We start from the raw sequence: 10,085 nt of genomic DNA, 5'->3' as shown, positions 1-10,085 counted from the left end.
CAGCGGTGGCACTCGGGTCCCCCACGGGGGACAGGGGGACACGCGCGCCCCATCCCGGCGCTCTGGGGGCCGGGGGCACTCCCGGGATACCGGACGGGGCTGGGACCCCCGGCGGGGACAGCCTGTCCGGCCGCGTCCCCCGTGACCCCGGCGCAGCCCCCCCAGGGGAAGAACCGGCCCGCTGTGGGGACGAACCGGGCCCGGTGTGGGGACGAACCGGCCCGGTGTGGGGACGAACCGGGCCCGGTGTGGGGACGAACCGGGCCCGGTGTGGGGACGAACCGGCCCGGTGTGGGGACGGGAGCCGCTGGCAGCGCCTTTGGGGACAGCCAGCGGAGTCTCGGGCGGGCTGGTGGCGGGGTCTGCGAGGCTTCGATGGCCTTGGGGACAGCCGGGAGGGAAGCGCTGTCCCCGCTGCCACCCCCGTTGCGGGCTGCGAGCGGTGACAGCGGCCGGGGACGCGGGCAGGGAGCGCCCCCCGTCCCCACCCTCGCGTTCGGCCGGGTCCCAGCCGTGTTTCCATGCGGCCCCCGGCTCTGAGGTCACCGACACAAATATCCCAGCCCCGGGACAGCCTCAGCCTCCCCTCCTGCCCCCTGTCCCCACGGCAGCCCCGGTGGCACCTGGGGACCATTCCCAGCACAGGACACACGGCCTGTCCCCTCGGCGCTGTCCCCTCGGCGCTGTCCCCTCGGCGCTGTCCCCGGGCTGATCCTCAGGGACAGCGCCAGATCCAAATCCCACATCGGCCTTAAACTCGGGTGTGGGACGAAGCCTCCGTGGGGGCCACAAAACCCCGGGGGCCAACAGGGAAAGTTCCCGAACCCCACCCGGGCCGGAGCGGGGGCGAAGCAGCAGCGAGAGGAGAATTCCAGATGTTGGCAGCTGTGGCCGAGCCGCGTGCCCGGGGAGCCCGGCCCGGCCGCAGCGAGGGCGAGGAGCGAAGGGAAGCTCCCCTGATCTGCTTTTATCCCGCTCCTCACTTTCCCCGCCGTGACTCAGCCCCCACCGGCTGCGGGACGGGTGCCGGCTTGCCGGGATCAGCTCCCGCCGGCTCCGCTCCCTCCCGGGCTCCTCACCCGGCTCCGGGGGTGCTGGGGCTGGGGGCGGCATCCCCCCCTCCCACAGCCACAGAGGGATCCGGCCGATGTCCCATCCCATTTAGGGATCTCCAGGGGGGACCCACTAGAAGGGGAGCAGTGGGACAGTGGTGACACCATCCTCATCCTCCTCATCCTCCTCATCCTCCTCATCCTCCGGGTCGGGGGTCTGAGGGTGCCAATCTCAGCCCCGTTCTGTGACAAGGGTGGGCACAGGGTCAGGGTCAGGGACAAGGACAGGGATGGGCACAAGGACAAGGACAAGGACAGTGACAGGGACAGCCCCGCCTGCTCCAAACCCCTTTGGGAGGGGATAAAACTCTGTCACCAGCCCTGGGGCAGTGCAGAGCCCCCGGCTCGCGCTGCTTTTGGGAGGATTCCAGGCCAGCTGCGGGCACGGGGCACGGCCGAGCCCTGCTGCCAGCCCCGGCCGGTGTCAGCGGGGGCTGCCAGGGACAGGACGGGGCTGTTGGAGCGCAGTTTGGGGTTGGAGCGGGGCCCCGCTGCCAAGACAAACACATCGACTCAACCCGTGCTAAATTAAAAAAATAAATCACGGCGGCGCTCGGAGGCAGCGCCGAGCCCCGGTGGCGGGGCCGGACGGTGCCGGCACACGCCGAGCCCCGGTGGCGGGGCCGGGGAGGCGCCGGGACTCGCGGGGATGAGGTCGATGGATGGAGCGGGGACGCTCCCGGGAGCCGCGGGACCCGATCCACCCGGGCCCAGCCGAGGCTCGGGGCTGCTGCCGGGGCTGATGAAAGCGGGAAGGATTAAAGGGAAAAGCAGGGATGGGCGAGCGAGGAGGGGGGGCCGGGAACGCGTGTGCCAGGTAACCAACCCCAAAGATCCCCCGAGATAAAGGGAGATCCCAACAGCTGTAATTAGGCTGGAGATAGAGCGGCGCGGGGAAAGCCTGGAGCCAGGAGCAGGAATTCTGGGTTAATGGCAGCCCAAGGAGAAGTTAATAACAAGCCCAGCGGAGTGGGAGCAGACAGCCTGGCGTCTGCCCTCCCACACGCCCGCGCTGCCACCGCCGAGCAGCCGCGCTATCTCCAGCCGGGAATGGTCCCGGGGCAGCCGGGGAGACGCTGCAGCACGAGCTGGGCTCCCCCCACCGCCCCGGGCGGATTTTGGGGCGTCTCGGCACCGGGAAAAGCCTGGCCGGGGGAGCAGGGGGGTGCGGGGATGGTGGGGAGCGTCTTCTGGGGTGCGGGGACACATCCCGGGAGGGGAAAATGCCGGTGCCAGGGGCTGCTCCAGCCCCAGAGGGGAGCGGGGAGCCGCGGATTGTCCCCAGGATGGTGCCAGACACCCCCAGAGCAGCCCGGGCCTGCTCCCCCTGCAGTGAATCACGTCCGGAGGTGACCTGATGGCTCAGGGGTGGCCCCAGGGGACACACGGACGTGGGAGGTGACAGCGATGTCACAGCAGGGGCCGGACAGCTGCAGAGGGACACGAGGGAAAGCCAAGCGCGCGCTGATTTCCTCCCCAAACCCGTCCCCCTTTTTTATTTTAAAAGCTCCGAAAATTCCGGGGTTTGAAATTTTCTGCCAAAAAAAACCCTCAAAAACAAAAATGTCTTGTGCCAGGTTCTGGAACCTGGGTGGGTTTGGGAAGGTGACCCCCGGCTCCCCTGCGGATTTCCATCACCCAGAGGGTCTGCAGAGGGTGTGGGGCCATCAAATCCCCACCCGGGAGTGCAAATCAGCATTTCCCCAGCACCACAAGTGCAGCCAGAGCCCCCCACAGCACCCGGGACCCCCCGCGCCCCGTCCCCGCTCGGAGATGGGATAAACCCACAGCGATCCCACCGAAATCCTGGGAGACTCCCCCACCCCATTCCCATCCCCATCCCGGAGCCCAGGTTTGGGTCCAGAACCTCCAAATATTTTCCAGGACGCCGATCTGGGTTTGATTTTCCCGGGAACCCGTGGCTGGAGAGCAAAGGCATCAAAGGGCCCTGGTGGGGAAAACAACGGGAGATGGACGGGGAGGAAATTCCCCCCTGCATTTCCACCCCTGCTGGGATGGAGGGAGGAGCGGGGACAATTCCCAAATTCCCGTTTGGAGAGGAACAAACTCGGATCCGCCTTTGCTGCCCCATAAATGCAGAGGGGACTGTTCTGTCATCCCGGGCCTTTCCCGGTCATTCCCGGGCCATTCCCGATCATTCCCGTTCCCAGCCGTTCCTTGCAGGGTTCATTAAGAGCCTTGGGTTAATTATGGGGGCAATTTTCCCCTATGAGAATTCCCCGTGTCCCCGGCCCGGCGCGCGGAGCCCCCTCGCGGGATAATTAATTAATTATTAATTAATAATTAATAATTAATTATTTATTATTATCCTCGCGGGATAATTAATTAATTAATACTTAATTAATCTCCATCTGTAAACCTTCGGGGAAGGTGCGAGGCTGCGGGGCAGAAAGGGAACTGATTTAATCAATCGCTCCACTCATTAGCCCGGGCCTGGCCCGGCTAATTTGGGAAGGGAACCACTTAAAGGGGCTCTGGAACCTTCGTTCCCATCTCCCCGAATTCCGGGAGCTGGAGGGGCTGGGAAGGAGCCGGACCCTTCCGAGGTCACTCGAGCCACGTCCCAGGAAACGCCTCCGAGTCCCTGATTTACCCTCGAGAGGCGGCAGCGGGGCAGATTCCCGAATCCCAGGTCCCAAATCCCAAATTCCAGACCCCAGATCCCGAATCTCCATTCCCAAATCCCGAATGCAGCCCCCCAGAGCTTCCCAAAGCCGGGACCCCCTCGTGCCCCCGGGTCCCGGCGAGGCTCAGCCCCGTGCGGTCCCCGCTGTCCCCAGCCAGGACCTGCGGCTTTGGGGAGATCCTAATCAGCGCCCCCACACTCTCGTTAATTAACAAAGGGACAATTAGCGGTGGAGGAAATTGTTCCTCTCCTCGTGCCGTTTCTGGTTTTTTTGGCTGGGTTTTTTTGTTGTTCTCCGCGGGTGCCGGGTGCGAGGAATCCCTGGAGCCTCTGGGGCCGAATTCCCGGGATCCAGCGGAGCTCCCCGCGCGGCTTTTCCCTGGATGGAGGAGCCGGGGACTCCGCAGGAGCGGGGGAGGAGCAGCCGCCGCTCCATTCCCGGATCCCGAGGGACGGGAGCGTCCCGGGGGTCACCCCGGACTGTCCCCTCCCCACAGGAGCGTCCGATCCCTGAAAATCCCGCAAGGGAAAAGTCGGGAAAGCCACCTGTCCCCGCCGGGGGTGACAGGCGGGACCCGGCAGGGTGACACCGGCAGAGTGACACTGGCAGGGTTGGCAGGGTGACACCGGCAGGGTGACACTGGCAGGGTGACACCGGCAGGGTGACACCGGCAGGGTTGGCAGGGTGACACCGACAGGGTGACACCGGCAGGGTGACACCGGCAGGGTGACACCGACAGGGTGACACAGGCAGGGTGACACCGGCAGGGTTGGCAGGGTGACACCGACAGGGTGACACAGGCAGGGGGACACCGGCAGGATGACACCGGCAGGGTGACACCGGCAGGGNCACCGGCAGGATGACACCGGCAGGGTGACACCGGCAGGGTTGGCAGGGTGACACCGACAGGGTGACACTGGCAGGGTGACACCGACAGGGTTGGCAGGGTGACACCGGCAGGGTGACACCAGCAGGGTGGCAGCGGGAGCTCGCAGTGACACCCCACACTCAGGTGGCCCCGCGGCCGGTGACAGCCGTGTCCCCTCCCCAGAGGCTCCGAGCGCTTCCCCGCAGAGCCGGAGGCCCCGGGGCCAGCCCGGGCCGGTCGGGGCAGTGTCACCTCCCCTGTCACCTCCCGTGTCACCTCCCGTGTCCCCGCCGCGCTCCGCCCCGGCTCGCAGGGGCTCATTAGTGGCGGTGACAATCCCGGCAGCACGCGCCCGGCATTTCCATCCCGGGGAAGCTCGGGAGGGAGGGAGGAGGGAAGGAGAGGGAGGGACGAACGGAGACGGTGAATGTATAATTAAGGTGCCAATTAAGAGGCGCCCAGGAGTCTCCCGGGGACCGGGGCGGGCGCAGTCGCTGCCACCCCGACGGCTCCTGGGTGCCAAAGTCCCCCCGGGCACGGCCGGGAGGGCTCGGGGGAATTGCCCCGAGGGATGCGACATCCTCAGGGGCGCTGTGGCACCGGGCCACCCCTCCCAAAGCCAGGCAGGATCATCCTGTCCCGTCCCTGCGTGACCCATCCCCAAAGTCCACCCGCAGCGCGGGGCGGCTTTTCCTGTCCCTGGGAGCATCCCCATGGCACAGGCGACACACGAACCCCACCACTGCCACCCGCCACCCTCACCCCGGCCAAAAATCCCAGGCTGAGGCCAAAGATGCCAGGTTTGGAGGCAAATCCCACCGCTCCTCACCGCCCCCCGAATTCCAGCTGCCCCGCAGGTGCCTTTTCCATTGAACACCCCCCGCCCCTCCCGCTCTTCCCAGCTCCGAATCCTTTGTGCTTCGGCGGGCACTGAATGGGGCTGGAATTCCTTAATCCACCCGCGGAGGAGCCTCGGGGTAACCCGACCCCGCCGGGCACAAAGCCGGGAAGCGGCCCGGGGATGGGGTCGGCTCCCTTTGAACGGCCCGGGCCGAGCTTTGGTCTCCTTTGGGAGATCGCACCTGGACCCTCCAGGGCTCCCGTTTCATCCCGCTTTGTTCCCGTGCCGTGGGTTTGGGTCCGGCGGGGCGGGGGGGTCCGCAGGGGTTTGGGTTGGGTTTGGAACGGGGGTGACCCCGCAGCGGTGCCAGAACATTCCGCTCACGCAGGGCGGGATGTCCCCTCTCCCTGTCCCTCTGGCTGAGCTCAGCTCCAGCTGCGGCCGCGGGAGGACCCAGCGCCCTCTCTCCATCTTTTCCATTCGCTTTCCATCTTTTCCATTGGCTCCGCTTTTCCCCCCCGAATCCTCCCCGTGAGTAATCGGGAGCGGCCGCTCCGGGCGCTGCCAGCGGCTCCGGGGCCACCCAGGGCCACCCTGGGCAGCAGCAGGAGGAGGAGGAAGAGGAGGAAGAGGAGGAGGAAGGATTCTCTCTTTTTCCGTCGCTCTCTGCCCATGGAAAAAGTCCTCCGTCTTTTTTATGTCTTTATTTGCAAGCGCTGCGAGGCCCCGGAGGAGCAGCAGCTCCTGATCCCTGCCAGGACCGGGGTCAGGCCCCGCACAGCCCCCAGGGCTCGGGGACAGCAGGGACAGCCCCCAGGGCTCGGGGACAGCAGGGACAGCCCCTCCCGGCCGTGCCGAGCCCCCCGAGCAGCCCCGGGCCGGGGCAGGACCCTCCCCGCAGCCCCGGGGGCGGAAGGCGGAGCTCGGCTCACACCGGGGCCACCTCAGCTGCCAGGGCTTGGTCACCGGGTGCCACCGGGCCGATGGGACCTGACGGGCCGGATTCCTGCCAGGACATCTCCCCTGCCGGGGCTGGAGATCAAAGGCGATGGGACAGGCCCGGCTGAGCTCCGCTCCCGTGGGGCCGGGCCCGAGCCGCTCCTGCCCCGGTTCCGCCGGGAATGCCGTGGGGCTGCAGCCCCCTCTGCATCCCCTCTCCTGTCCTCCCGAGCCAGCCCGGCCTCTCCCGGTGTCTCCAGAGGAAAATTCCCGCTGCAAAGCTCGCTCTGGGAGGAGCGGGGTCATTCCCGGCCCTCTCCCCGCTGCAGCCGCGGGATCGGAGCCATCCCAAAAGGAGATTCCTGCAGGATCCGCTCGGGTGTGGGCTTTTCCCGATCCCGGTGGGAATTGTGCTTTGCTGTGAGCCGGGTTTCATCCTTGGCTCGTCCAGGAGAGAGAATCCAAGGTTACCGCGGGGAATCTCAGTTAGGAGAGGAACCATTCCAGGGTGACCTGGGGTTCCCCCGGCTCCTGACCCTAAAGGAAGTGGTTTGGGGATTTCAGGAATAACTCCTGCCTGGCCATTCCCAGCCAGGTGTGAGGATTTCCCCTGTGCTCAACCCCTTTATCTTTTTCCCACTTCCTATTCTGGATTCCCGCTCTTCCCACCATCCCAAAGCCTCTCCAAATTTTCGCTCTTCCTGCTGAGCCCTTGGCAGCTCCAGAGCCTGCGGGACGAGTCCTGCTCCGCTTCCACTCTGATGGAGAGGCCGGGATTGACCCTTCCCGTCTCCTTTTGGGAGTTTTCCAGCTCCCCTGCATCCCGTCCCCGATCCCAGCCCACATCCCGGGCCCGCATTCCTCACGCCCGAGTCACCTGCTCCGGCAGGTGCCGGCTCCATCCCGGTTTCTCCCTGGAAAACACCCACAGGAAGGCGGCGCCTGCCCCTTCCCCGTCCCCTCCCATTCCCCAGGAGCCGGGAGAGGCCTCGCTCCGGGCCGGGCTGTGGGAGCGGATGCAATTCCCGGGATCTTTATCTCCCCCAGGGAGAGAGGAAGTGCAGGAGATTGGAATCTAGAGCTGGAAATGGGCTCGGGATCAGGATCATCCCACACGGCCTCACCTGCCAGGATCTCTCCTGGCCTTGCCTGGAGGTGCCAGGAGTCCTCCTGGAATCGTAGAGTCGGAGAAACCGGGAATGGTTTGGGTTGGAAGGACCCAAAATCCCATCCAGGTGTCCCCTGTCGTGACAGGGAATCCTCCCGCGATCCCGGGCTGCTCCCAGCCTGGCCTGGGACACTTCCAGGAATCCGGGAATGCCATCCCAGCCCTCCCCACCCTCCCAGGGAGCGATTCCTTCCCAAGATCCCATCCAGCGCTGCCCTCTGGCACTGGGAGCCATTCCCTGTGTCCTGTCCCTCCCTCCCTTGTCCCCAGTCCCTCCCCAGCTCTCCTGGAGCCCCTTCGGGCCCTGGAGGGGCTCTGAGCTCTCCCCGTGCCCAGGGGAACATTCCCAGCTCTCCCAGCCTGGCTCCACATCCACCCCCACCTCTCTCTGTCGCTGTTTGTCACCCCCAGCCGTGTCCCCAGAGCCCCCGAGCTGGCAATGTCCCATCCCCGGGGACCGGCCCCGCATTCCCGGGCTGGGAGAGGGCCGGGAGCAGCCCCGGGCCGAGCGGTGATTAACGCCGGGAGCTGCCCGGGGAGCGCAGGGAAGCTCCCGGAGCCTTTGAAGTGCGGCTTGGGCAGCGCTGGAGCCCCAGAGCCGCGCCGGGACCCGAGAGGGAACAGGGGAGGGAGGAAAAGTGGGAAGAGCCTCAACCTGAGCATTCCCGGCATTGTCCAACTCGTCCCGAGGGACTCGGAGCGACGCCTCCGGTGGAGAGCTGGGTAATGAAACCAGGGATGCTGCAGAAATTTAATTAAAAAATTAAAAAAAAAAAAAAAGGAAAGAAGAAAAAGCCGGTGAGAAGAAAGGCTCGGGAAAGGAACATCCCGGGAAAGTTCCCCCGGGATTTGGGATGTGCTCCAGGCACGGCTGGCTGGGCAGGGCCGCGTTCCCTCCGCTCCTCCTGGGGCTGGGGAGAGGCTCCTGGAGAGGGGCACCCGAGGGACGAGGGGGATCCCATCCCCAGGGATTTGGGGGATTCGGGAAGGGGGATCAGATCCCGGCGCTGTCAGGGCTGAGGGAAGGAGCAGGGGATGGGGCTGGAAGGAGGAATTCAGATGTTCCAGACTAAATCCATGGGGTGGGATGTGATAAATCCATGGGATGGGATAATCCATGGGGTGGGATGTGATAAATCCATGGGGTAGGATGAGGGATGTGGCTGGAAGCCTGCAGGGACTCGGCTCACCCCTCGTGCCCGATGTCCCTTTTCCCAGCCCAGCGCTGCTTTCCCAGGCTCCCGTCCCCGGATCCTCGGAGGATTTGGGGTGATTGGAGCCGAAGGGTTTCCTGTTGGCTCCCTTTGCTGTGGTTGGATTTAATTTGCTTACAAATGTTTGTCCCAACAGGAGAAATCCCGGGAAAACACGGACAAACTTCAGCTGGTGCTGGAAAAACTCCATGCAGGGCTCCTGGAGCATCCCGGGATTTCTCCAGAGGGTGGGATCCGCTCTTCCCCTGCAGGGGAGGGGGTCACCGGTGGCACAAATTCTGGAAAACCAATTCCCAACCCTTCCTCAGCGTTCCGAGCCCGTGCCCAGCTCCAGTCCGGAGCCTTCGTGGTTCCACAAAGCCTCGATCTCCTCCCGGCTTGAGAAGCGCTCCCGGTTTTCCTGCGGGATGCAGGAAATGCTCCGGAGCGCCGTGAGAAAGCCGCTCCCTGCGTTCCTGCCTGGCCCCGAGCGGAGCCGGCAGCGCCGGGAGCCGCGATGGGAGCGCTGGAAACTTCCCCAGATCCCCATCCCAAACTCTGCCCGCTCCAGAGGAGCTTCGGGATGAGCCCGTGGGGATTTGGATGGGGGCTCTTCCCTCCCGGAACATCAGAGGGGCTGGAGCAGGACCCCAAGGACTGGGGGGCAGAGATCCCCGGGATCTGGAGCAGGATCCCAGGGATTTGAAGCAGGATCCCGAGGGATTTGGGCTGCAGAGATCCCCGGGATTGTCCCCCGGGAGCAGCCAGGCCCGGTTTGGTTCAGCTGCCGCCTCCCCGCAGCTCCCAATCCATTCCCTCATCCCGTTCTCTTCTCTCCATTCTCGGTCTCCGTTCCCTGCCCCGCGGGATCTGCCGGGAGAACTCCTGGGATCGCTGGATCAAGTTGGACCTGAGCGGATCCCGCACGGCTCAGGGGATCCCGTCCCTCCTTCCCGGGCTCTGGGACCTCTCCCCTCCTCAGAGCCCGGGGATTTGGTCAGGGATTCACCCCTGGATTGGGAAGGAAACCGGGAGAGAGCCGGGAGCCCCGGGGACACCGAGGGTCACCCGTCCCACAGCTCCGGTCACCTCCGGGAGCTGCCGGGGCCGCGGCACCGGGAGGAGCCAAAGCTCTCCCGGGAGGCTCCCGAAGCTCATTCCATGCAGGAATTCCAGCATCCCGCTTTTATGTAACACCAGGGCCGGGTTCATTGATTTATCACGGCCCGGTGGTTCCGAGCTCCAGCAGCTCCCTCTACGGGCTGGGAGCACCGGGAGGTGACTCAGGCTTTGGGATTGCTGCTCCTCTCGCATGG

The sequence above is a fragment of the Parus major genome, unplaced genomic scaffold (genome assembly GCF_001522545.3).
Source record: "Parus major isolate Abel unplaced genomic scaffold, Parus_major1.1 Scaffold273, whole genome shotgun sequence".
Taxonomy (NCBI): domain Eukaryota; kingdom Metazoa; phylum Chordata; class Aves; order Passeriformes; family Paridae; genus Parus; species Parus major.
This window is presented reverse-complemented; position numbering follows the sequence as displayed.